The sequence below is a fragment of the Anomaloglossus baeobatrachus genome, unplaced genomic scaffold (genome assembly GCF_048569485.1).
Source record: "Anomaloglossus baeobatrachus isolate aAnoBae1 unplaced genomic scaffold, aAnoBae1.hap1 Scaffold_226, whole genome shotgun sequence".
Lineage (NCBI taxonomy): Eukaryota > Metazoa > Chordata > Amphibia > Anura > Aromobatidae > Anomaloglossus > Anomaloglossus baeobatrachus.
In genome coordinates this window covers 121,156-145,750 of record NW_027442000.1, presented here as the reverse complement: position 1 = coordinate 145,750, position 24,595 = coordinate 121,156, and the positions used below count along the sequence as shown (strand labels likewise).

At 46.9% G+C, this 24,595-nt stretch overlaps 15 non-coding genes across 15 annotated transcripts; all 15 read right to left on the bottom strand.

Moving 5' to 3' along the window:
• Positions 1-454: 454 nt before the first annotated feature.
• LOC142261491 (U2 spliceosomal RNA) lies at positions 455-645 on the bottom strand. The gene has a single exon (XR_012729121.1). It is a non-coding gene; the product is annotated as a U2 spliceosomal RNA (small nuclear RNA).
• A 1,387-nt stretch (positions 646-2,032) lies between these two features.
• LOC142261490 (U2 spliceosomal RNA) lies at positions 2,033-2,223 on the bottom strand. The gene has a single exon (XR_012729120.1). It is a non-coding gene; the product is annotated as a U2 spliceosomal RNA (small nuclear RNA).
• A 1,387-nt stretch (positions 2,224-3,610) lies between these two features.
• On the bottom strand, positions 3,611-3,794 carry LOC142261572 (U2 spliceosomal RNA). The gene has a single exon (XR_012729189.1). It is a non-coding gene; the product is annotated as a U2 spliceosomal RNA (small nuclear RNA).
• Positions 3,795-5,400: 1,606 nt separating this feature from the next.
• Positions 5,401-5,594, bottom strand: LOC142261553 (U2 spliceosomal RNA). The gene has a single exon (XR_012729172.1). It is a non-coding gene; the product is annotated as a U2 spliceosomal RNA (small nuclear RNA).
• A 2,189-nt stretch (positions 5,595-7,783) lies between these two features.
• On the bottom strand, positions 7,784-7,968 carry LOC142261564 (U2 spliceosomal RNA). Its single transcript, XR_012729182.1, has one exon. It is a non-coding gene; the product is annotated as a U2 spliceosomal RNA (small nuclear RNA).
• A 1,592-nt stretch (positions 7,969-9,560) lies between these two features.
• On the bottom strand, positions 9,561-9,751 carry LOC142261489 (U2 spliceosomal RNA). Its single transcript, XR_012729119.1, has one exon. It is a non-coding gene; the product is annotated as a U2 spliceosomal RNA (small nuclear RNA).
• A 1,387-nt stretch (positions 9,752-11,138) lies between these two features.
• LOC142261488 (U2 spliceosomal RNA) lies at positions 11,139-11,329 on the bottom strand. The gene has a single exon (XR_012729118.1). It is a non-coding gene; the product is annotated as a U2 spliceosomal RNA (small nuclear RNA).
• A 1,387-nt stretch (positions 11,330-12,716) lies between these two features.
• On the bottom strand, positions 12,717-12,907 carry LOC142261487 (U2 spliceosomal RNA). The gene has a single exon (XR_012729117.1). It is a non-coding gene; the product is annotated as a U2 spliceosomal RNA (small nuclear RNA).
• Positions 12,908-14,294: 1,387 nt separating this feature from the next.
• On the bottom strand, positions 14,295-14,485 carry LOC142261485 (U2 spliceosomal RNA). The gene has a single exon (XR_012729115.1). It is a non-coding gene; the product is annotated as a U2 spliceosomal RNA (small nuclear RNA).
• A 1,387-nt stretch (positions 14,486-15,872) lies between these two features.
• Positions 15,873-16,063, bottom strand: LOC142261484 (U2 spliceosomal RNA). The gene has a single exon (XR_012729114.1). It is a non-coding gene; the product is annotated as a U2 spliceosomal RNA (small nuclear RNA).
• Positions 16,064-17,450: 1,387 nt separating this feature from the next.
• LOC142261482 (U2 spliceosomal RNA) lies at positions 17,451-17,641 on the bottom strand. Its single transcript, XR_012729113.1, has one exon. It is a non-coding gene; the product is annotated as a U2 spliceosomal RNA (small nuclear RNA).
• A 1,387-nt stretch (positions 17,642-19,028) lies between these two features.
• On the bottom strand, positions 19,029-19,219 carry LOC142261481 (U2 spliceosomal RNA). The gene has a single exon (XR_012729112.1). It is a non-coding gene; the product is annotated as a U2 spliceosomal RNA (small nuclear RNA).
• A 1,387-nt stretch (positions 19,220-20,606) lies between these two features.
• Positions 20,607-20,797, bottom strand: LOC142261480 (U2 spliceosomal RNA). Its single transcript, XR_012729111.1, has one exon. It is a non-coding gene; the product is annotated as a U2 spliceosomal RNA (small nuclear RNA).
• Positions 20,798-22,184: 1,387 nt separating this feature from the next.
• Positions 22,185-22,375, bottom strand: LOC142261643 (U2 spliceosomal RNA). Its single transcript, XR_012729236.1, has one exon. It is a non-coding gene; the product is annotated as a U2 spliceosomal RNA (small nuclear RNA).
• A 1,388-nt stretch (positions 22,376-23,763) lies between these two features.
• LOC142261529 (U2 spliceosomal RNA) lies at positions 23,764-23,954 on the bottom strand. Its single transcript, XR_012729155.1, has one exon. It is a non-coding gene; the product is annotated as a U2 spliceosomal RNA (small nuclear RNA).
• Between the last annotated feature and the right edge of the window lie 641 nt (positions 23,955-24,595).

The window sequence follows — 24,595 nt, the reverse complement described above, 5'->3', positions numbered from 1 at the left end:
CAACAGACTACTAAAGAGATCATCATTACTCAAAGAAAACCCCAAAAACCAATGCATGATAGGAATAAACAGGTAACTTTCTTTGGAGTGGAAGCGGAGAGATCGCACCAGATGCCAATTCTAGATCTTATCACACCTGTGGTCACTGCAGCAGCAGGTGAATCCACTTTGTCCAAAAGGGATCTATTCCATTCAATTGCAAATGATCTAGATAAGACAGAGAACTGCAGCACGGGGACATAGCCGAGTTGGTCAGGTTGAGTGGTGATGAGTTTGCTATTTGGATGAATAAAGAAAGTCAAAAGTGTGAAAGATAAAAAACAAAAGGAGGAAGTGTGAAAAGTGAATGGGCCAAATTGAGGTGCATATGAAGACGTATGCTTTCTTCCAATTCATTAAATCGGGCTAATATGAATCAGGTGAATTGAGTTCTGCTTTTGGAAACTGGGTTAAGAAGGGGTGCACCGTTCCTGGAGGTACTGCAATACCAGGTCAATGCGTGGAGTGGACAGAGCAAGCTCTTTTTCCATCTCCCTGTTCTAAAAATCCATTTAATATATGGTCCCCAGATAGGGGACGTATCAGATATTAAACTGATAAGAACAGATACTACACTTGATCTTAGCCAAAAGGCCGAGAAGCGATAACCAGAATTGGTTTGGGCCTCGAGTGGCACCCTGGCCTATGCCGGACACATCTTAGGGAGAGAGAGCGAGAGGGAGACAAACCCACGCCTACACAAGACATTTTGTCACCCAAGCCAACCCTTGAAAAGGCTGCTTTGCAGAGCCAAAACAAGAAGAATGGTGCGTTTTGCAGCCGCCGCCCACTGCAATGAATCTGAATAACTCCTCCTTTAGGGCGCAAGCAACTCCCCTCCCCCTTGCAGTCTTTCCAATTCACGATACAAAAAGACGGACAGGACAGGTTGCCTGACTTTCCGTCACTGCCACCCTTTGCCATCCTTACCCGTAGAAAGCCCTTTCATCATCCCCAAACCCTAATCTTTTCCCTTTCCTTCCCAGCCCCCAAACCCTGCCCTCTGTACCTTTCTCACCACCCGCTTCCCTTCTCCTGTCATCCCCCTACCACCCGGGAAAAAAAGAGATTGCCCCCTCCTTCCACTAGCCCACCCTCCCACCCAAAGAACAACTTCTTCTGCGCAGCTTGTTTTCTAGGCAGCAGCGCTATTGTGATGTCATCGGGGGGCATTGTGACAAGCCGCCAGTGTTCCGTCTCTTCATGTTGTGCACAGTTCAAACGGAAAATACATCAACAGGCAGACTACAGAAAAGCTTACTATCAAAGGTTAGAGGGGGGCTTTCTCAGAGGGCTTTTTACAGTTTTTCTATTCCCAATTAGCCGTTTAAGTGTACTTATTGAAAGTAGTAATTCTTTCATAGGCCGCCCTTTCTTAGTATTTGACGTTCCTTATATTGCGGTATGAGGCTTCGCAGTAGGTTGCAAACATTCATCACCCATGACTGTCCCCAATTGAGCTCAGAAGCTCAATGTCTATCATGACCTCTCTTTTAGAATGTCCAAGAGCAAGCAAACTATTCCTCCAGGAGAGGGCGCCAACAGACTACTAAAGAGATCATCATTACTCAAAGAAAACCCCAAAAACCAATGCATGATAGGAATAAACAGGTAACTTTCTTTGGAGTGGAAGCGGAGAGATCGCACCAGATGCCAATTCTAGATCTTATCACACCTGTGGTCACTGCAGCAGCAGGTGAATCCACTTTGTCCAAAAGGGATCTATTCCATTCAATTGCAAATGATCTAGATAAGACAGAGAACTGCAGCACGGGGACATAGCCGAGTTGGTCAGGTTGAGTGGTGATGAGTTTGCTATTTGGATGAATAAAGAAAGTCAAAAGTGTGAAAGATAAAAAACAAAAGGAGGAAGTGTGAAAAGTGAATGGGCCAAATTGAGGTGCATATGAAGACGTATGCTTTCTTCCAATTCATTAAATCGGGCTAATATGAATCAGGTGAATTGAGTTCTGCTTTTGGAAACTGGGTTAAGAAGGGGTGCACCGTTCCTGGAGGTACTGCAATACCAGGTCAATGCGTGGAGTGGACAGAGCAAGCTCTTTTTCCATCTCCCTGTTCTAAAAATCCATTTAATATATGGTCCCCAGATAGGGGACGTATCAGATATTAAACTGATAAGAACAGATACTACACTTGATCTTAGCCAAAAGGCCGAGAAGCGATAACCAGAATTGGTTTGGGCCTCGAGTGGCACCCTGGCCTATGCCGGACACATCTTAGGGAGAGAGAGCGAGAGGGAGACAAACCCACGCCTACACAAGACATTTTGTCACCCAAGCCAACCCTTGAAAAGGCTGCTTTGCAGAGCCAAAACAAGAAGAATGGTGCGTTTTGCAGCCGCCGCCCACTGCAATGAATCTGAATAACTCCTCCTTTAGGGCGCAAGCAACTCCCCTCCCCCTTGCAGTCTTTCCAATTCACGATACAAAAAGACGGACAGGACAGGTTGCCTGACTTTCCGTCACTGCCACCCTTTGCCATCCTTACCCGTAGAAAGCCCTTTCATCATCCCCAAACCCTAATCTTTTCCCTTTCCTTCCCAGCCCCCAAACCCTGCCCTCTGTACCTTTCTCACCACCCGCTTCCCTTCTCCTGTCATCCCCCTACCACCCGGGAAAAAAAGAGATTGCCCCCTCCTTCCACTAGCCCACCCTCCCACCCAAAGAACAACTTCTTCTGCGCAGCTTGTTTTCTAGGCAGCAGCGCTATTGTGATGTCATCGGGGGGCATTGTGACAAGCCGCCAGTGTTCCGTCTCTTCATGTTGTGCACAGTTCAAACGGAAAATACATCAACAGGCAGACTACAGAAAAGCTTACTATCAAAGGTTAGAGGGGGGCTTTCTCAGAGGGCTTTTTACAGTTTTTCTATTCCCAATTAGCCGTTTAAGTGTACTTATTGAAAGTAGTAATTCTTTCATAGGCCGCCCTTTCTTAGTATTTGACGTTCCTTATATTGCGGTATGAGGCTTCGCAGTAGGTTGCAAACATTCATCACCCATGACTGTCCCCAATTGAGCTCAGAAGCTCAATGTCTATCATGACCTCTCTTTTAGAATGTCCAAGAGCAAGCAAACTATTCCTCCAGGAGAGGGCGCCAACAGACTACTAAAGAGATCATCATTACTCAAAGAAAACCCCAAAAACCAATGCATGATAGGAATAAACAGGTAACTTTCTTTGGAGTGGAAGCGGAGAGATCGCACCAGATGCCAATTCTAGATGTTATCACACCTGTGGTCACTGCAGCAGCAGGTGAATCCACTTTGTCCAAAAGGGATCTATTCCATTCAATTGCAAATGATCTAGATAAGACAGAGAACTGCAGCACGGGGACATAGCCGAGTTGGTCAGGTTGAGTGGTGATGAGTTTGCTATTTGGATGAATAAAGAAAGTCAAAAGTGTGAAAGATAAAAAACAAAAGGAGGAAGTGTGAAAAGTGAATGGGCCAAATTGAGGTGCATATGAAGACGTATGCTTTCTTCCAATTCATTAAATCGGGCTAATATGAATCAGGTGAATTGAGTTCTGCTTTTGGAAACTGGGTTAAGAAGGGGTGCACCGTTCCTGGAGGTACTGCAATACCAGGTCAATGCGTGGAGTGGACAGAGCAAGCTCTTTTTCCATCTCCCTGTTCTAAAAATCCATTTAATATATGGTCCCCAGATAGGGGACGTATCAGATATTAAACTGATAAGAACAGATGAGATTTCATCCGCAATTTTCAGAATCAAGGTAGCCCCGAAGGCCAGCAGGCCACCACACAAAAGCGCAGTGCCTGGGCGATCGCCTCCCGAGCCCAGGAACCACCAGCCAAAAGGGGACGTAAGCACCAAAAGGCGCAACAATCCCCGAGGCCGGCGGTTGTGCAAGCCCGGGCCCCTCCCAGCCAAGACCAAGGCAAACCCAATGAAGGGACTACACTTGATCTTAGCCAAAAGGCCGAGAAGCGATAACCAGAATTGGTTTGGGCCTCGAGTGGCACCCTGGCCTATGCCGGACACATCTTAGGGAGAGAGAGCGAGAGGGAGACAAACCCACGCCTACACAAGACATTTTGTCACCCAAGCCAACCCTTGAAAAGGCTGCTTTGCAGAGCCAAAACAAGAAGAATGGTGCGTTTTGCAGCCGCCGCCCACTGCAATGAATCTGAATAACTCCTCCTTTAGGGCGCAAGCAACTCCCCTCCCCCTTGCAGTCTTTCCAATTCACGATACAAAAAGACGGACAGGACAGGTTGCCTGACTTTCCGTCACTGCCACCCTTTGCCATCCTTACCCGTAGAAAGCCCTTTCATCATCCCCAAACCCTAATCTTTTCCCTTTCCTTCCCAGCCCCCAAACCCTGCCCTCTGTACCTTTCTCACCACCCGCTTCCCTTCTCCTGTCATCCCCCTACCACCCGGGAAAAAAAGAGATTGCCCCCTCCTTCCACTAGCCCACCCTCCCACCCAAAGAACAACTTCTTCTGCGCAGCTTGTTTTCTAGGCAGCAGCGCTATTGTGATGTCATCGGGGGGCATTGTGACAAGCCGCCAGTGTTCCGTCTCTTCATGTTGTGCACAGTTCAAACGGAAAATACATCAACAGGCAGACTACAGAAAAGCTTACTATCAAAGGTTAGAGGGGGGCTTTCTCAGAGGGCTTTTTACAGTTTTTCTATTCCCAATTAGCCGTTTAAGTGTACTTATTGAAAGTAGTAATTCTTTCATAGGCCGCCCTTTCTTAGTATTTGACGTTCCTTATATTGCGGTATGAGGCTTCGCAGTAGGTTGCAAACATTCATCACCCATGACTGTCCCCAATTGAGCTCAGAAGCTCAATGTCTATCATGACCTCTCTTTTAGAATGTCCAAGAGCAAGCAAACTATTCCTCCAGGAGAGGGCGCCAACAGACTACTAAAGAGATCATCATTACTCAAAGAAAACCCCAAAAACCAATGCATGATAGGAATAAACAGGTAACTTTCTTTGGAGTGGAAGCGGAGAGATCGCACCAGATGCCAATTCTAGATGTTATCACACCTGTGGTCACTGCAGCAGCAGGTGAATCCACTTTGTCCAAAAGGGATCTATTCCATTCAATTGCAAATGATCTAGATAAGACAGAGAACTGCAGCACGGGGACATAGCCGAGTTGGTCAGGTTGAGTGGTGATGAGTTTGCTATTTGGATGAATAAAGAAAGTCAAAAGTGTGAAAGATAAAAAACAAAAGGAGGAAGTGTGAAAAGTGAATGGGCCAAATTGAGGTGCATATGAAGACGTATGCTTTCTTCCAATTCATTAAATCGGGCTAATATGAATCAGGTGAATTGAGTTCTGCTTTTGGAAACTGGGTTAAGAAGGGGTGCACCGTTCCTGGAGGTACTGCAATACCAGGTCAATGCGTGGAGTGGACAGAGCAAGCTCTTTTTCCATCTCCCTGTTCTAAAAATCCATTTAATATATGGTCCCCAGATAGGGGACGTATCAGATATTAAACTGATAAGAACAGATTTTTTGATTTAATGAAGCTTTCCAAAGCACCACAAAAAATGCATGACCGAAGTCACACCAAAAACAGTGCAAAGGCTAGGATTCGTGTGGACCCCACCGTGAGGAGAGGGTCCCCAAAAATCAACCCCGTCCCTCCGAGCCAGAAGGCCACAGCAAGGGTCAGGGATCTTCGGTGCTCCCCCAAGCCGAAGCCTGGTTGAGCCTTGTCGTTGCTCCCAGCGTCCACCCAGGCATCTTACCCAAGTGGAGTAGAGAGCTACTAGTTGTTGGTTTCGCAGCCGAAACTGCCCGGACCGTCAACCGGTGTTGGTTTCTCAGCCCAAGGCTAACCGGACCTCCAACCGGGTGTTGGTTTCTCAGCCGAAGCTGACCCAGACCTCCAACCGGGTGTTGGTTTCTCAGCCGAAGCTGACCCAGACCTCCAACCGGGTGTTGGTTTCTCAGCCCAAAGCTGACCAGACCTTCGACCGGGATTATAAAAATTTCCCTTCCTAGCCAGAAGGCCGGGATAGGGTAATATGCTCAAAAAGTATGAAAAGGCAAGGTACGGTGTGCTACAGAGCCCAAGGCTTGCCGGGGTCCCAAGCCAGCAAGCTCAGACTCACTCCAGGGTCGTCAGTCCTGGGGCACGTTGTACCATAGCCCCCCACCCTTACTCAGTCTAATAGCCTCGATCCTGGTAGGGCCATGTTTTCCTCTAGATGAATATACTATCCACCCAGAGTACTAGCAAGCGCAACCTTCCAGTGTGCATTGTATCATTGTACTAAGGTGGCCTGGAGCTTAAACCACCTCTTCGAACAACACTACACTTGATCTTAGCCAAAAGGCCGAGAAGCGATAACCAGAATTGGTTTGGGCCTCGAGTGGCACCCTGGCCTATGCCGGACACATCTTAGGGAGAGAGAGCGAGAGGGAGACAAACCCACGCCTACACAAGACATTTTGTCACCCAAGCCAACCCTTGAAAAGGCTGCTTTGCAGAGCCAAAACAAGAAGAATGGTGCGTTTTGCAGCCGCCGCCCACTGCAATGAATCTGAATAACTCCTCCTTTAGGGCGCAAGCAACTCCCCTCCCCCTTGCAGTCTTTCCAATTCACGATACAAAAAGACGGACAGGACAGGTTGCCTGACTTTCCGTCACTGCCACCCTTTGCCATCCTTACCCGTAGAAAGCCCTTTCATCATCCCCAAACCCTAATCTTTTCCCTTTCCTTCCCAGCCCCCAAACCCTGCCCTCTGTACCTTTCTCACCACCCGCTTCCCTTCTCCTGTCATCCCCCTACCACCCGGGAAAAAAAGAGATTGCCCCCTCCTTCCACTAGCCCACCCTCCCACCCAAAGAACAACTTCTTCTGCGCAGCTTGTTTTCTAGGCAGCAGCGCTATTGTGATGTCATCGGGGGGCATTGTGACAAGCCGCCAGTGTTCCGTCTCTTCATGTTGTGCACAGTTCAAACGGAAAATACATCAACAGGCAGACTACAGAAAAGCTTACTATCAAAGGTTAGAGGGGGGCTTTCTCAGAGGGCTTTTTACAGTTTTTCTATTCCCAATTAGCCGTTTAAGTGTACTTATTGAAAGTAGTAATTCTTTCATAGGCCGCCCTTTCTTAGTATTTGACGTTCCTTATATTGCGGTATGAGGCTTCGCAGTAGGTTGCAAACATTCATCACCCATGACTGTCCCCAATTGAGCTCAGAAGCTCAATGTCTATCATGACCTCTCTTTTAGAATGTCCAAGAGCAAGCAAACTATTCCTCCAGGAGAGGGCGCCAACAGACTACTAAAGAGATCATCATTACTCAAAGAAAACCCCAAAAACCAATGCATGATAGGAATAAACAGGTAACTTTCTTTGGAGTGGAAGCGGAGAGATCGCACCAGATGCCAATTCTAGATGTTATCACACCTGTGGTCACTGCAGCAGCAGGTGAATCCACTTTGTCCAAAAGGGATCTATTCCATTCAATTGCAAATGATCTAGATAAGACAGAGAACTGCAGCACGGGGACATAGCCGAGTTGGTCAGGTTGAGTGGTGATGAGTTTGCTATTTGGATGAATAAAGAAAGTCAAAAGTGTGAAAGATAAAAAACAAAAGGAGGAAGTGTGAAAAGTGAATGGGCCAAATTGAGGTGCATATGAAGACGTATGCTTTCTTCCAATTCATTAAATCGGGCTAATATGAATCAGGTGAATTGAGTTCTGCTTTTGGAAACTGGGTTAAGAAGGGGTGCACCGTTCCTGGAGGTACTGCAATACCAGGTCAATGCGTGGAGTGGACAGAGCAAGCTCTTTTTCCATCTCCCTGTTCTAAAAATCCATTTAATATATGGTCCCCAGATAGGGGACGTATCAGATATTAAACTGATAAGAACAGATGAGATTTCATCCGCAAATTTCAGAAAACGGTCATCGGCCACCACACAAAAGCGCAGTGCCGCAGGTGATCGCCTCCCGAGCCCAGGAACCACCAGCCATAAGGGGACGTAAGCACCAAAAGGCGCAACAATCCCCGAGGCCGGCGGTTGTGCAAGCCCGGGCCCCTCCCAGCCAAGACCAAGGCAAACCCAATGAAGGGACTACACTTGATCTTAGCCAAAAGGCCGAGAAGCGATAACCAGAATTGGTTTGGGCCTCGAGTGGCACCCTGGCCTATGCCGGACACATCTTAGGGAGAGAGAGCGAGAGGGAGACAAACCCACGCCTACACAAGACATTTTGTCACCCAAGCCAACCCTTGAAAAGGCTGCTTTGCAGAGCCAAAACAAGAAGAATGGTGCGTTTTGCAGCCGCCGCCCACTGCAATGAATCTGAATAACTCCTCCTTTAGGGCGCAAGCAACTCCCCTCCCCCTTGCAGTCTTTCCAATTCACGATACAAAAAGACGGACAGGACAGGTTGCCTGACTTTCCGTCACTGCCACCCTTTGCCATCCTTACCCGTAGAAAGCCCTTTCATCATCCCCAAACCCTAATCTTTTCCCTTTCCTTCCCAGCCCCCAAACCCTGCCCTCTGTACCTTTCTCACCACCCGCTTCCCTTCTCCTGTCATCCCCCTACCACCCGGGAAAAAAAGAGATTGCCCCCTCCTTCCACTAGCCCACCCTCCCACCCAAAGAACAACTTCTTCTGCGCAGCTTGTTTTCTAGGCAGCAGCGCTATTGTGATGTCATCGGGGGGCATTGTGACAAGCCGCCAGTGTTCCGTCTCTTCATGTTGTGCACAGTTCAAACGGAAAATACATCAACAGGCAGACTACAGAAAAGCTTACTATCAAAGGTTAGAGGGGGGCTTTCTCAGAGGGCTTTTTACAGTTTTTCTATTCCCAATTAGCCGTTTAAGTGTACTTATTGAAAGTAGTAATTCTTTCATAGGCCGCCCTTTCTTAGTATTTGACGTTCCTTATATTGCGGTATGAGGCTTCGCAGTAGGTTGCAAACATTCATCACCCATGACTGTCCCCAATTGAGCTCAGAAGCTCAATGTCTATCATGACCTCTCTTTTAGAATGTCCAAGAGCAAGCAAACTATTCCTCCAGGAGAGGGCGCCAACAGACTACTAAAGAGATCATCATTACTCAAAGAAAACCCCAAAAACCAATGCATGATAGGAATAAACAGGTAACTTTCTTTGGAGTGGAAGCGGAGAGATCGCACCAGATGCCAATTCTAGATGTTATCACACCTGTGGTCACTGCAGCAGCAGGTGAATCCACTTTGTCCAAAAGGGATCTATTCCATTCAATTGCAAATGATCTAGATAAGACAGAGAACTGCAGCACGGGGACATAGCCGAGTTGGTCAGGTTGAGTGGTGATGAGTTTGCTATTTGGATGAATAAAGAAAGTCAAAAGTGTGAAAGATAAAAAACAAAAGGAGGAAGTGTGAAAAGTGAATGGGCCAAATTGAGGTGCATATGAAGACGTATGCTTTCTTCCAATTCATTAAATCGGGCTAATATGAATCAGGTGAATTGAGTTCTGCTTTTGGAAACTGGGTTAAGAAGGGGTGCACCGTTCCTGGAGGTACTGCAATACCAGGTCAATGCGTGGAGTGGACAGAGCAAGCTCTTTTTCCATCTCCCTGTTCTAAAAATCCATTTAATATATGGTCCCCAGATAGGGGACGTATCAGATATTAAACTGATAAGAACAGATACTACACTTGATCTTAGCCAAAAGGCCGAGAAGCGATAACCAGAATTGGTTTGGGCCTCGAGTGGCACCCTGGCCTATGCCGGACACATCTTAGGGAGAGAGAGCGAGAGGGAGACAAACCCACGCCTACACAAGACATTTTGTCACCCAAGCCAACCCTTGAAAAGGCTGCTTTGCAGAGCCAAAACAAGAAGAATGGTGCGTTTTGCAGCCGCCGCCCACTGCAATGAATCTGAATAACTCCTCCTTTAGGGCGCAAGCAACTCCCCTCCCCCTTGCAGTCTTTCCAATTCACGATACAAAAAGACGGACAGGACAGGTTGCCTGACTTTCCGTCACTGCCACCCTTTGCCATCCTTACCCGTAGAAAGCCCTTTCATCATCCCCAAACCCTAATCTTTTCCCTTTCCTTCCCAGCCCCCAAACCCTGCCCTCTGTACCTTTCTCACCACCCGCTTCCCTTCTCCTGTCATCCCCCTACCACCCGGGAAAAAAAGAGATTGCCCCCTCCTTCCACTAGCCCACCCTCCCACCCAAAGAACAACTTCTTCTGCGCAGCTTGTTTTCTAGGCAGCAGCGCTATTGTGATGTCATCGGGGGGCATTGTGACAAGCCGCCAGTGTTCCGTCTCTTCATGTTGTGCACAGTTCAAACGGAAAATACATCAACAGGCAGACTACAGAAAAGCTTACTATCAAAGGTTAGAGGGGGGCTTTCTCAGAGGGCTTTTTACAGTTTTTCTATTCCCAATTAGCCGTTTAAGTGTACTTATTGAAAGTAGTAATTCTTTCATAGGCCGCCCTTTCTTAGTATTTGACGTTCCTTATATTGCGGTATGAGGCTTCGCAGTAGGTTGCAAACATTCATCACCCATGACTGTCCCCAATTGAGCTCAGAAGCTCAATGTCTATCATGACCTCTCTTTTAGAATGTCCAAGAGCAAGCAAACTATTCCTCCAGGAGAGGGCGCCAACAGACTACTAAAGAGATCATCATTACTCAAAGAAAACCCCAAAAACCAATGCATGATAGGAATAAACAGGTAACTTTCTTTGGAGTGGAAGCGGAGAGATCGCACCAGATGCCAATTCTAGATGTTATCACACCTGTGGTCACTGCAGCAGCAGGTGAATCCACTTTGTCCAAAAGGGATCTATTCCATTCAATTGCAAATGATCTAGATAAGACAGAGAACTGCAGCACGGGGACATAGCCGAGTTGGTCAGGTTGAGTGGTGATGAGTTTGCTATTTGGATGAATAAAGAAAGTCAAAAGTGTGAAAGATAAAAAACAAAAGGAGGAAGTGTGAAAAGTGAATGGGCCAAATTGAGGTGCATATGAAGACGTATGCTTTCTTCCAATTCATTAAATCGGGCTAATATGAATCAGGTGAATTGAGTTCTGCTTTTGGAAACTGGGTTAAGAAGGGGTGCACCGTTCCTGGAGGTACTGCAATACCAGGTCAATGCGTGGAGTGGACAGAGCAAGCTCTTTTTCCATCTCCCTGTTCTAAAAATCCATTTAATATATGGTCCCCAGATAGGGGACGTATCAGATATTAAACTGATAAGAACAGATACTACACTTGATCTTAGCCAAAAGGCCGAGAAGCGATAACCAGAATTGGTTTGGGCCTCGAGTGGCACCCTGGCCTATGCCGGACACATCTTAGGGAGAGAGAGCGAGAGGGAGACAAACCCACGCCTACACAAGACATTTTGTCACCCAAGCCAACCCTTGAAAAGGCTGCTTTGCAGAGCCAAAACAAGAAGAATGGTGCGTTTTGCAGCCGCCGCCCACTGCAATGAATCTGAATAACTCCTCCTTTAGGGCGCAAGCAACTCCCCTCCCCCTTGCAGTCTTTCCAATTCACGATACAAAAAGACGGACAGGACAGGTTGCCTGACTTTCCGTCACTGCCACCCTTTGCCATCCTTACCCGTAGAAAGCCCTTTCATCATCCCCAAACCCTAATCTTTTCCCTTTCCTTCCCAGCCCCCAAACCCTGCCCTCTGTACCTTTCTCACCACCCGCTTCCCTTCTCCTGTCATCCCCCTACCACCCGGGAAAAAAAGAGATTGCCCCCTCCTTCCACTAGCCCACCCTCCCACCCAAAGAACAACTTCTTCTGCGCAGCTTGTTTTCTAGGCAGCAGCGCTATTGTGATGTCATCGGGGGGCATTGTGACAAGCCGCCAGTGTTCCGTCTCTTCATGTTGTGCACAGTTCAAACGGAAAATACATCAACAGGCAGACTACAGAAAAGCTTACTATCAAAGGTTAGAGGGGGGCTTTCTCAGAGGGCTTTTTACAGTTTTTCTATTCCCAATTAGCCGTTTAAGTGTACTTATTGAAAGTAGTAATTCTTTCATAGGCCGCCCTTTCTTAGTATTTGACGTTCCTTATATTGCGGTATGAGGCTTCGCAGTAGGTTGCAAACATTCATCACCCATGACTGTCCCCAATTGAGCTCAGAAGCTCAATGTCTATCATGACCTCTCTTTTAGAATGTCCAAGAGCAAGCAAACTATTCCTCCAGGAGAGGGCGCCAACAGACTACTAAAGAGATCATCATTACTCAAAGAAAACCCCAAAAACCAATGCATGATAGGAATAAACAGGTAACTTTCTTTGGAGTGGAAGCGGAGAGATCGCACCAGATGCCAATTCTAGATGTTATCACACCTGTGGTCACTGCAGCAGCAGGTGAATCCACTTTGTCCAAAAGGGATCTATTCCATTCAATTGCAAATGATCTAGATAAGACAGAGAACTGCAGCACGGGGACATAGCCGAGTTGGTCAGGTTGAGTGGTGATGAGTTTGCTATTTGGATGAATAAAGAAAGTCAAAAGTGTGAAAGATAAAAAACAAAAGGAGGAAGTGTGAAAAGTGAATGGGCCAAATTGAGGTGCATATGAAGACGTATGCTTTCTTCCAATTCATTAAATCGGGCTAATATGAATCAGGTGAATTGAGTTCTGCTTTTGGAAACTGGGTTAAGAAGGGGTGCACCGTTCCTGGAGGTACTGCAATACCAGGTCAATGCGTGGAGTGGACAGAGCAAGCTCTTTTTCCATCTCCCTGTTCTAAAAATCCATTTAATATATGGTCCCCAGATAGGGGACGTATCAGATATTAAACTGATAAGAACAGATACTACACTTGATCTTAGCCAAAAGGCCGAGAAGCGATAACCAGAATTGGTTTGGGCCTCGAGTGGCACCCTGGCCTATGCCGGACACATCTTAGGGAGAGAGAGCGAGAGGGAGACAAACCCACGCCTACACAAGACATTTTGTCACCCAAGCCAACCCTTGAAAAGGCTGCTTTGCAGAGCCAAAACAAGAAGAATGGTGCGTTTTGCAGCCGCCGCCCACTGCAATGAATCTGAATAACTCCTCCTTTAGGGCGCAAGCAACTCCCCTCCCCCTTGCAGTCTTTCCAATTCACGATACAAAAAGACGGACAGGACAGGTTGCCTGACTTTCCGTCACTGCCACCCTTTGCCATCCTTACCCGTAGAAAGCCCTTTCATCATCCCCAAACCCTAATCTTTTCCCTTTCCTTCCCAGCCCCCAAACCCTGCCCTCTGTACCTTTCTCACCACCCGCTTCCCTTCTCCTGTCATCCCCCTACCACCCGGGAAAAAAAGAGATTGCCCCCTCCTTCCACTAGCCCACCCTCCCACCCAAAGAACAACTTCTTCTGCGCAGCTTGTTTTCTAGGCAGCAGCGCTATTGTGATGTCATCGGGGGGCATTGTGACAAGCCGCCAGTGTTCCGTCTCTTCATGTTGTGCACAGTTCAAACGGAAAATACATCAACAGGCAGACTACAGAAAAGCTTACTATCAAAGGTTAGAGGGGGGCTTTCTCAGAGGGCTTTTTACAGTTTTTCTATTCCCAATTAGCCGTTTAAGTGTACTTATTGAAAGTAGTAATTCTTTCATAGGCCGCCCTTTCTTAGTATTTGACGTTCCTTATATTGCGGTATGAGGCTTCGCAGTAGGTTGCAAACATTCATCACCCATGACTGTCCCCAATTGAGCTCAGAAGCTCAATGTCTATCATGACCTCTCTTTTAGAATGTCCAAGAGCAAGCAAACTATTCCTCCAGGAGAGGGCGCCAACAGACTACTAAAGAGATCATCATTACTCAAAGAAAACCCCAAAAACCAATGCATGATAGGAATAAACAGGTAACTTTCTTTGGAGTGGAAGCGGAGAGATCGCACCAGATGCCAATTCTAGATGTTATCACACCTGTGGTCACTGCAGCAGCAGGTGAATCCACTTTGTCCAAAAGGGATCTATTCCATTCAATTGCAAATGATCTAGATAAGACAGAGAACTGCAGCACGGGGACATAGCCGAGTTGGTCAGGTTGAGTGGTGATGAGTTTGCTATTTGGATGAATAAAGAAAGTCAAAAGTGTGAAAGATAAAAAACAAAAGGAGGAAGTGTGAAAAGTGAATGGGCCAAATTGAGGTGCATATGAAGACGTATGCTTTCTTCCAATTCATTAAATCGGGCTAATATGAATCAGGTGAATTGAGTTCTGCTTTTGGAAACTGGGTTAAGAAGGGGTGCACCGTTCCTGGAGGTACTGCAATACCAGGTCAATGCGTGGAGTGGACAGAGCAAGCTCTTTTTCCATCTCCCTGTTCTAAAAATCCATTTAATATATGGTCCCCAGATAGGGGACGTATCAGATATTAAACTGATAAGAACAGATACTACACTTGATCTTAGCCAAAAGGCCGAGAAGCGATAACCAGAATTGGTTTGGGCCTCGAGTGGCACCCTGGCCTATGCCGGACACATCTTAGGGAGAGAGAGCGAGAGGGAGACAAACCCACGCCTACACAAGACATTTTGTCACCCAAGCCAACCCTTGAAAAGGCTGCTTTGCAGAGCCAAAACAAGAAGAATGGTGCGTTTTGCAGCCGCCGCCCACTGCAATGAATCTGAATAACTCCTCCTTTAGGGCGCAAGCAACTCCCCTCCCCCTTGCAGTCTTTCCAATTCACGATACAAAAAGACGGACAGGACAGGTTGCCTGACTTTCCGTCACTGCCACCCTTTGCCATCCTTACCCGTAGAAAGCCCTTTCATCATCCCCAAACCCTAATCTTTTCCCTTTCCTTCCCAGCCCCCAAACCCTGCCCTCTGTACCTTTCTCACCACCCGCTTCCCTTCTCCTGTCATCCCCCTACCACCCGGGAAAAAAAGAGATTGCCCCCTCCTTCCACTAGCCCACCCTCCCACCCAAAGAACAACTTCTTCTGCGCAGCTTGTTTTCTAGGCAGCAGCGCTATTGTGATGTCATCGGGGGGCATTGTGACAAGCCGCCAGTGTTCCGTCTCTTCATGTTGTGCACAGTTCAAACGGAAAATACATCAACAGGCAGACTACAGAAAAGCTTACTATCAAAGGTTAGAGGGGGGCTTTCTCAGAGGGCTTTTTACAGTTTTTCTATTCCCAATTAGCCGTTTAAGTGTACTTATTGAAAGTAGTAATTCTTTCATAGGCCGCCCTTTCTTAGTATTTGACGTTCCTTATATTGCGGTATGAGGCTTCGCAGTAGGTTGCAAACATTCATCACCCATGACTGTCCCCAATTGAGCTCAGAAGCTCAATGTCTATCATGACCTCTCTTTTAGAATGTCCAAGAGCAAGCAAACTATTCCTCCAGGAGAGGGCGCCAACAGACTACTAAAGAGATCATCATTACTCAAAGAAAACCCCAAAAACCAATGCATGATAGGAATAAACAGGTAACTTTCTTTGGAGTGGAAGCGGAGAGATCGCACCAGATGCCAATTCTAGATGTTATCACACCTGTGGTCACTGCAGCAGCAGGTGAATCCACTTTGTCCAAAAGGGATCTATTCCATTCAATTGCAAATGATCTAGATAAGACAGAGAACTGCAGCACGGGGACATAGCCGAGTTGGTCAGGTTGAGTGGTGATGAGTTTGCTATTTGGATGAATAAAGAAAGTCAAAAGTGTGAAAGATAAAAAACAAAAGGAGGAAGTGTGAAAAGTGAATGGGCCAAATTGAGGTGCATATGAAGACGTATGCTTTCTTCCAATTCATTAAATCGGGCTAATATGAATCAGGTGAATTGAGTTCTGCTTTTGGAAACTGGGTTAAGAAGGGGTGCACCGTTCCTGGAGGTACTGCAATACCAGGTCAATGCGTGGAGTGGACAGAGCAAGCTCTTTTTCCATCTCCCTGTTCTAAAAATCCATTTAATATATGGTCCCCAGATAGGGGACGTATCAGATATTAAACTGATAAGAACAGATACTACACTTGATCTTAGCCAAAAGGCCGAGAAGCGATAACCAGAATTGGTTTGGGCCTCGAGTGGCACCCTGGCCTATGCCGGACACATCTTAGGGAGAGAGAGCGAGAGGGAGACAAACCCACGCCTACACAAGACATTTTGTCACCCAAGCCAACCCTTGAAAAGGCTGCTTTGCAGAGCCAAAACAAGAAGAATGGTGCGTTTTGCAGCCGCCGCCCACTGCAATGAATCTGAATAACTCCTCCTTTAGGGCGCAAGCAACTCCCCTCCCCCTTGCAGTCTTTCCAATTCACGATACAAAAAGACGGACAGGACAGGTTGCCTGACTTTCCGTCACTGCCACCCTTTGCCATCCTTACCCGTAGAAAGCCCTTTCATCATCCCCAAACCCTAATCTTTTCCCTTTCCTTCCCAGCCCCCAAACCCTGCCCTCTGTACCTTTCTCACCACCCGCTTCCCTTCTCCTGTCATCCCCCTACCACCCGGGAAAAAAAGAGATTGCCCCCTCCTTCCACTAGCCCACCCTCCCACCCAAAGAACAACTTCTTCTGCGCAGCTTGTTTTCTAGGCAGCAGCGCTATTGTGATGTCATCGGGGGGCATTGTGACAAGCCGCCAGTGTTCCGTCTCTTCATGTTGTGCACAGTTCAAACGGAAAATACATCAACAGGCAGACTACAGAAAAGCTTACTATCAAAGGTTAGAGGGGGGCTTTCTCAGAGGGCTTTTTACAGTTTTTCTATTCCCAATTAGCCGTTTAAGTGTACTTATTGAAAGTAGTAATTCTTTCATAGGCCGCCCTTTCTTAGTATTTGACGTTCCTTATATTGCGGTATGAGGCTTCGCAGTAGGTTGCAAACATTCATCACCCATGACTGTCCCCAATTGAGCTCAGAAGCTCAATGTCTATCATGACCTCTCTTTTAGAATGTCCAAGAGCAAGCAAACTATTCCTCCAGGAGAGGGCGCCAACAGACTACTAAAGAGATCATCATTACTCAAAGAAAACCCCAAAAACCAATGCATGATAGGAATAAACAGGTAACTTTCTTTGGAGTGGAAGCGGAGAGATCGCACCAGATGCCAATTCTAGATGTTATCACACCTGTGGTCACTGCAGCAGCAGGTGAATCCACTTTGTCCAAAAGGGATCTATTCCATTCAATTGCAAATGATCTAGATAAGACAGAGAACTGCAGCACGGGGACATAGCCGAGTTGGTCAGGTTGAGTGGTGATGAGTTTGCTATTTGGATGAATAAAGAAAGTCAAAAGTGTGAAAGATAAAAAACAAAAGGAGGAAGTGTGAAAAGTGAATGGGCCAAATTGAGGTGCATATGAAGACGTATGCTTTCTTCCAATTCATTAAATCGGGCTAATATGAATCAGGTGAATTGAGTTCTGCTTTTGGAAACTGGGTTAAGAAGGGGTGCACCGTTCCTGGAGGTACTGCAATACCAGGTCAATGCGTGGAGTGGACAGAGCAAGCTCTTTTTCCATCTCCCTGTTCTAAAAATCCATTTAATATATGGTCCCCAGATAGGGGACGTATCAGATATTAAACTGATAAGAACAGATACTACACTTGATCTTAGCCAAAAGGCCGAGAAGCGATAACCAGAATTGGTTTGGGCCTCGAGTGGCACCCTGGCCTATGCCGGACACATCTTAGGGAGAGAGAGCGAGAGGGAGACAAACCCACGCCTACACAAGACATTTTGTCACCCAAGCCAACCCTTGAAAAGGCTGCTTTGCAGAGCCAAAACAAGAAGAATGGTGCGTTTTGCAGCCGCCGCCCACTGCAATGAATCTGAATAACTCCTCCTTTAGGGCGCAAGCAACTCCCCTCCCCCTTGCAGTCTTTCCAATTCACGATACAAAAAGACGGACAGGACAGGTTGCCTGACTTTCCGTCACTGCCACCCTTTGCCATCCTTACCCGTAGAAAGCCCTTTCATCATCCCCAAACCCTAATCTTTTCCCTTTCCTTCCCAGCCCCCAAACCCTGCCCTCTGTACCTTTCTCACCACCCGCTTCCCTTCTCCTGTCATCCCCCTACCACCCGGGAAAAAAAGAGATTGCCCCCTCCTTCCACTAGCCCACCCTCCCACCCAAAGAACAACTTCTTCTGCGCAGCTTGTTTTCTAGGCAGCAGCGCTATTGTGATGTCATCGGGGGGCATTGTGACAAGCCGCCAGTGTTCCGTCTCTTCATGTTGTGCACAGTTCAAACGGAAAATACATCAACAGGCAGACTACAGAAAAGCTTACTATCAAAGGTTAGAGGGGGGCTTTCTCAGAGGGCTTTTTACAGTTTTTCTATTCCCAATTAGCCGTTTAAGTGTACTTATTGAAAGTAGTAATTCTTTCATAGGCCGCCCTTTCTTAGTATTTGACGTTCCTTATATTGCGGTATGAGGCTTCGCAGTAGGTTGCAAACATTCATCACCCATGACTGTCCCCAATTGAGCTCAGAAGCTCAATGTCTATCATGACCTCTCTTTTAGAATGTCCAAGAGCAAGCAAACTATTCCTCCAGGAGAGGGCGCCAACAGACTACTAAAGAGATCATCATTACTCAAAGAAAACCCCAAAAACCAATGCATGATAGGAATAAACAGGTAACTTTCTTTGGAGTGGAAGCGGAGAGATCGCACCAGATGCCAATTCTAGATGTTATCACACCTGTGGTCACTGCAGCAGCAGGTGAATCCACTTTGTCCAAAAGGGATCTATTCCATTCAATTGCAAATGATCTAGATAAGACAGAGAACTGCAGCACGGGGACATAGCCGAGTTGGTCAGGTTGAGTGGTGATGAGTTTGCTATTTGGATGAATAAAGAAAGTCAAAAGTGTGAAAGATAAAAAACAAAAGGAGGAAGTGTGAAAAGTGAATGGGCCAAATTGAGGTGCATATGAAGACGTATGCTTTCTTCCAATTCATTAAATCGGGCTAATATGAATCAGGTGAATTGAGTTCTGCTTTTGGAAACTGGGTTAAGAAGGGGTGCACCGTTCCTGGAGGTACTGCAATACCAGGTCAATGCGTGGAGTGGACAGAGCAAGCTCTTTTTCCATCTCCCTGTTCTAAAAATCCATTTAATATATGGTCCCCAGATAGGGGACGTATCAGATATTAAACTGATAAGAACAGATACTACACTTGATCTTAGCCAAAAGGCCGAGAAGCGATAACCAGAATTGGTTTGGGCCTCGAGTGGCACCCTGGCCTATGCCGGACACATCTTAGGGAGAGAGAGCGAGAGGGAGACAAACCCACGCCTACACAAGACATTTTGTCACCCAAGCCAACCCTTGAAAAGGCTGCTTTGCAGAGCCAAAACAAGAAGAATGGTGCGTTTTGCAGCCGCCGCCCACTGCAATGAATCTGAATAACTCCTCCTTTAGGGCGCAAGCAACTCCCCTCCCCCTTGCAGTCTTTCCAATTCACGATACAAAAAGACGGACAGGACAGGTTGCCTGACTTTCCGTCACTGCCACCCTTTGCCATCCTTACCCGTAGAAAGCCCTTTCATCATCCCCAAACCCTAATCTTTTCCCTTTCCTTCCCAGCCCCCAAACCCTGCCCTCTGTACCTTTCTCACCACCCGCTTCCCTTCTCCTGTCATCCCCCTACCACCCGGGAAAAAAAGAGATTGCCCCCTCCTTCCACTAGCCCACCCTCCCACCCAAAGAACAACTTCTTCTGCGCAGCTTGTTTTCTAGGCAGCAGCGCTATTGTGATGTCATCGGGGGGCATTGTGACAAGCCGCCAGTGTTCCGTCTCTTCATGTTGTGCACAGTTCAAACGGAAAATACATCAACAGGCAGACTACAGAAAAGCTTACTATCAAAGGTTAGAGGGGGGCTTTCTCAGAGGGCTTTTTACAGTTTTTCTATTCCCAATTAGCCGTTTAAGTGTACTTATTGAAAGTAGTAATTCTTTCATAGGCCGCCCTTTCTTAGTATTTGACGTTCCTTATATTGCGGTATGAGGCTTCGCAGTAGGTTGCAAACATTCATCACCCATGACTGTCCCCAATTGAGCTCAGAAGCTCAATGTCTATCATGACCTCTCTTTTAGAATGTCCAAGAGCAAGCAAACTATTCCTCCAGGAGAGGGCGCCAACAGACTACTAAAGAGATCATCATTACTCAAAGAAAACCCCAAAAACCAATGCATGATAGGAATAAACAGGTAACTTTCTTTGGAGTGGAAGCGGAGAGATCGCACCAGATGCCAATTCTAGATGTTATCACACCTGTGGTCACTGCAGCAGCAGGTGAATCCACTTTGTCCAAAAGGGATCTATTCCATTCAATTGCAAATGATCTAGATAAGACAGAGAACTGCAGCACGGGGACATAGCCGAGTTGGTCAGGTTGAGTGGTGATGAGTTTGCTATTTGGATGAATAAAGAAAGTCAAAAGTGTGAAAGATAAAAAACAAAAGGAGGAAGTGTGAAAAGTGAATGGGCCAAATTGAGGTGCATATGAAGACGTATGCTTTCTTCCAATTCATTAAATCGGGCTAATATGAATCAGGTGAATTGAGTTCTGCTTTTGGAAACTGGGTTAAGAAGGGGTGCACCGTTCCTGGAGGTACTGCAATACCAGGTCAATGCGTGGAGTGGACAGAGCAAGCTCTTTTTCCATCTCCCTGTTCTAAAAATCCATTTAATATATGGTCCCCAGATAGGGGACGTATCAGATATTAAACTGATAAGAACAGATACTACACTTGATCTTAGCCAAAAGGCCGAGAAGCGATAACCAGAATTGGTTTGGGCCTCGAGTGGCACCCTGGCCTATGCCGGACACATCTTAGGGAGAGAGAGCGAGAGGGAGACAAACCCACGCCTACACAAGACATTTTGTCACCCAAGCCAACCCTTGAAAAGGCTGCTTTGCAGAGCCAAAACAAGAAGAATGGTGCGTTTTGCAGCCGCCGCCCACTGCAATGAATCTGAATAACTCCTCCTTTAGGGCGCAAGCAACTCCCCTCCCCCTTGCAGTCTTTCCAATTCACGATACAAAAAGACGGACAGGACAGGTTGCCTGACTTTCCGTCACTGCCACCCTTTGCCATCCTTACCCGTAGAAAGCCCTTTCATCATCCCCAAACCCTAATCTTTTCCCTTTCCTTCCCAGCCCCCAAACCCTGCCCTCTGTACCTTTCTCACCACCCGCTTCCCTTCTCCTGTCATCCCCCTACCACCCGGGAAAAAAAGAGATTGCCCCCTCCTTCCACTAGCCCACCCTCCCACCCAAAGAACAACTTCTTCTGCGCAGCTTGTTTTCTAGGCAGCAGCGCTATTGTGATGTCATCGGGGGGCATTGTGACAAGCCGCCAGTGTTCCGTCTCTTCATGTTGTGCACAGTTCAAACGGAAAATACATCAACAGGCAGACTACAGAAAAGCTTACTATCAAAGGTTAGAGGGGGGCTTTCTCAGAGGGCTTTTTACAGTTTTTCTATTCCCAATTAGCCGTTTAAGTGTACTTATTGAAAGTAGTAATTCTTTCATAGGCCGCCCTTTCTTAGTATTTGACGTTCCTTATATTGCGGTATGAGGCTTCGCAGTAGGTTGCAAACATTCATCACCCATGACTGTCCCCAATTGAGCTCAGAAGCTCAATGTCTATCATGACCTCTCTTTTAGAATGTCCAAGAGCAAGCAAACTATTCCTCCAGGAGAGGGCGCCAACAGACTACTAAAGAGATCATCATTACTCAAAGAAAACCCCAAAAACCAATGCATGATAGGAATAAACAGGTAACTTTCTTTGGAGTGGAAGCGGAGAGATCGCACCAGATGCCAATTCTAGATGTTATCACACCTGTGGTCACTGCAGCAGCAGGTGAATCCACTTTGTCCAAAAGGGATCTATTCCATTCAATTGCAAATGATCTAGATAAGACAGAGAACTGCAGCACGGGGACATAGCCGAGTTGGTCAGGTTGAGTGGTGATGAGTTTGCTATTTGGATGAATAAAGAAAGTCAAAAGTGTGAAAGATAAAAAACAAAAGGAGGAAGTGTGAAAAGTGAATGGGCCAAATTGAGGTGCATATGAAGACGTATGCTTTCTTCCAATTCATTAAATCGGGCTAATATGAATCAGGTGAATTGAGTTCTGCTTTTGGAAACTGGGTTAAGAAGGGGTGCACCGTTCCTGGAGGTACTGCAATACCAGGTCAATGCGTGGAGTGGACAGAGCAAGCTCTTTTTCCATCTCCCTGTTCTAAAAATCCATTTAATATATGGTCCCCAGATAGGGGACGTATCAGATATTAAACTGATAAGAACAGATACTACACTTGATCTTAGCCAAAAGGCCGAGAAGCGATAACCAGAATTGGTTTGGGCCTCGAGTGGCACCCTGGCCTATGCCGGACACATCTTAGGGAGAGAGAGCGAGAGGGAGACAAACCCACGCCTACACAAGACATTTTGTCACCCAAGCCAACCCTTGAAAAGGCTGCTTTGCAGAGCCAAAACAAGAAGAATGGTGCGTTTTGCAGCCGCCGCCCACTGCAATGAATCTGAATAACTCCTCCTTTAGGGCGCAAGCAACTCCCCTCCCCCTTGCAGTCTTTCCAATTCACGATACAAAAAGACGGACAGGACAGGTTGCCTGACTTTCCGTCACTGCCACCCTTTGCCATCCTTACCCGTAGAAAGCCCTTTCATCATCCCCAAACCCTAATCTTTTCCCTTTCCTTCCCAGCCCCCAAACCCTGCCCTCTGTACCTTTCTCACCACCCGCTTCCCTTCTCCTGTCATCCCCCTACCACCCGGGAAAAAAAGAGCTTGCCCCCTCCTTCCACTAGCCCACCCTCCCACCCAAAGAACAACTTCTTCTGCGCAGCTTGTTTTCTAGGCAGCAGCGCTATTGTGATGTCATCGGGGGGCATTGTGACAAGCCGCCAGTGTTCCGTCTCTTCATGTTGTGCACAGTTCAAACGGAAAATACATCAACAGGCAGACTACAGAAAAGCTTACTATCAAAGGTTAGAGGGGGGCTTTCTCAGAGGGCTTTTTACAGTTTTTCTATTCCCAATTAGCCGTTTAAGTGTACTTATTGAAAGTAGTAATTCTTTCATAGGCCGCCCTTTCTTAGTATTTGACGTTCCTTATATTGCGGTATGAGGCTTCGCAGTAGGTTGCAAACATTCATCACCCATGACTGTCCCCAATTGAGCTCAGAAGCTCAATGTCTATCATGACCTCTCTTTTAGAATGTCCAAGAGCAAGCAAACTATTCCTCCAGGAGAGGGCGCCAACAGACTACTAAAGAGATCATCATTACTCAAAGAAAACCCCAAAAACCAATGCATGATAGGAATAAACAGGTAACTTTCTTTGGAGTGGAAGCGGAGAGATCGCACCAGATGCCAATTCTAGATGTTATCACACCTGTGGTCACTGCAGCAGCAGGTGAATCCACTTTGTCCAAAAGGGATCTATTCCATTCAATTGCAAATGATCTAGATAAGACAGAGAACTGCAGCACGGGGACATAGCCGAGTTGGTCAGGTTGAGTGGTGATGAGTTTGCTATTTGGATGAATAAAGAAAGTCAAAAGTGTGAAAGATAAAAAACAAAAGGAGGAAGTGTGAAAAGTGAATGGGCCAAATTGAGGTGCATATGAAGACGTATGCTTTCTTCCAATTCATTAAATCGGGCTAATATGAATCAGGTGAATTGAGTTCTGCTTTTGGAAACTGGGTTAAGAAGGGGGTGCACCGTTCCTGGAGGTACTGCAATACCAGGTCAATGCGTGGAGTGGACAGAGCAAGCTCTTTTTCCATCTCCCTGTTCTAAAAATCCATTTAATATATGGTCCCCAGATAGGGGACGTATCAGATATTAAACTGATAAGAACAGATACTACACTTGATCTTAGCCAAAAGGCCGAGAAGCGATAACCAGAATTGGTTTGGGCCTCGAGTGGCACCCTGGCCTATGCCGGACACATCTTAGGGAGAGAGAGCGAGAGGGAGACAAACCCACGCCTACACAAGACATTTTGTCACCCAAGCCAACCCTTGAAAAGGCTGCTTTGCAGAGCCAAAACAAGAAGAATGGTGCGTTTTGCAGCCGCCGCCCACTGCAATGAATCTGAATAACTCCTCCTTTAGGGCGCAAGCAACTCCCCTCCCCCTTGCAGTCTTTCCAATTCACGATACAAAAAGACGGACAGGACAGGTTGCCTGACTTTCCGTCACTGCCACCCTTTGCCATCCTTACCCGTAGAAAGCCCTTTCATCATCCCCAAACCCTAATCTTTTCCCTTTCCTTCCCAGCCCCCAAACCCTGCCCTCTGTACCTTTCTCACCACCCGCTTCCCTTCTCCTGTCATCCCCCTACCACCCGGGAAAAAAAGAGATTGCCCCCTCCTTCCACTAGCCCACCCTCCCACCCAAAGAACAACTTCTTCTGCGCAGCTTGTTTTCTAGGCAGCAGCGCTATTGTGATGTCATCGGGGGGCATTGTGACAAGCCGCCAGTGTTCCGTCTCTTCATGTTGTGCACAGTTCAAACGGAAAATACATCAACAGGCAGACT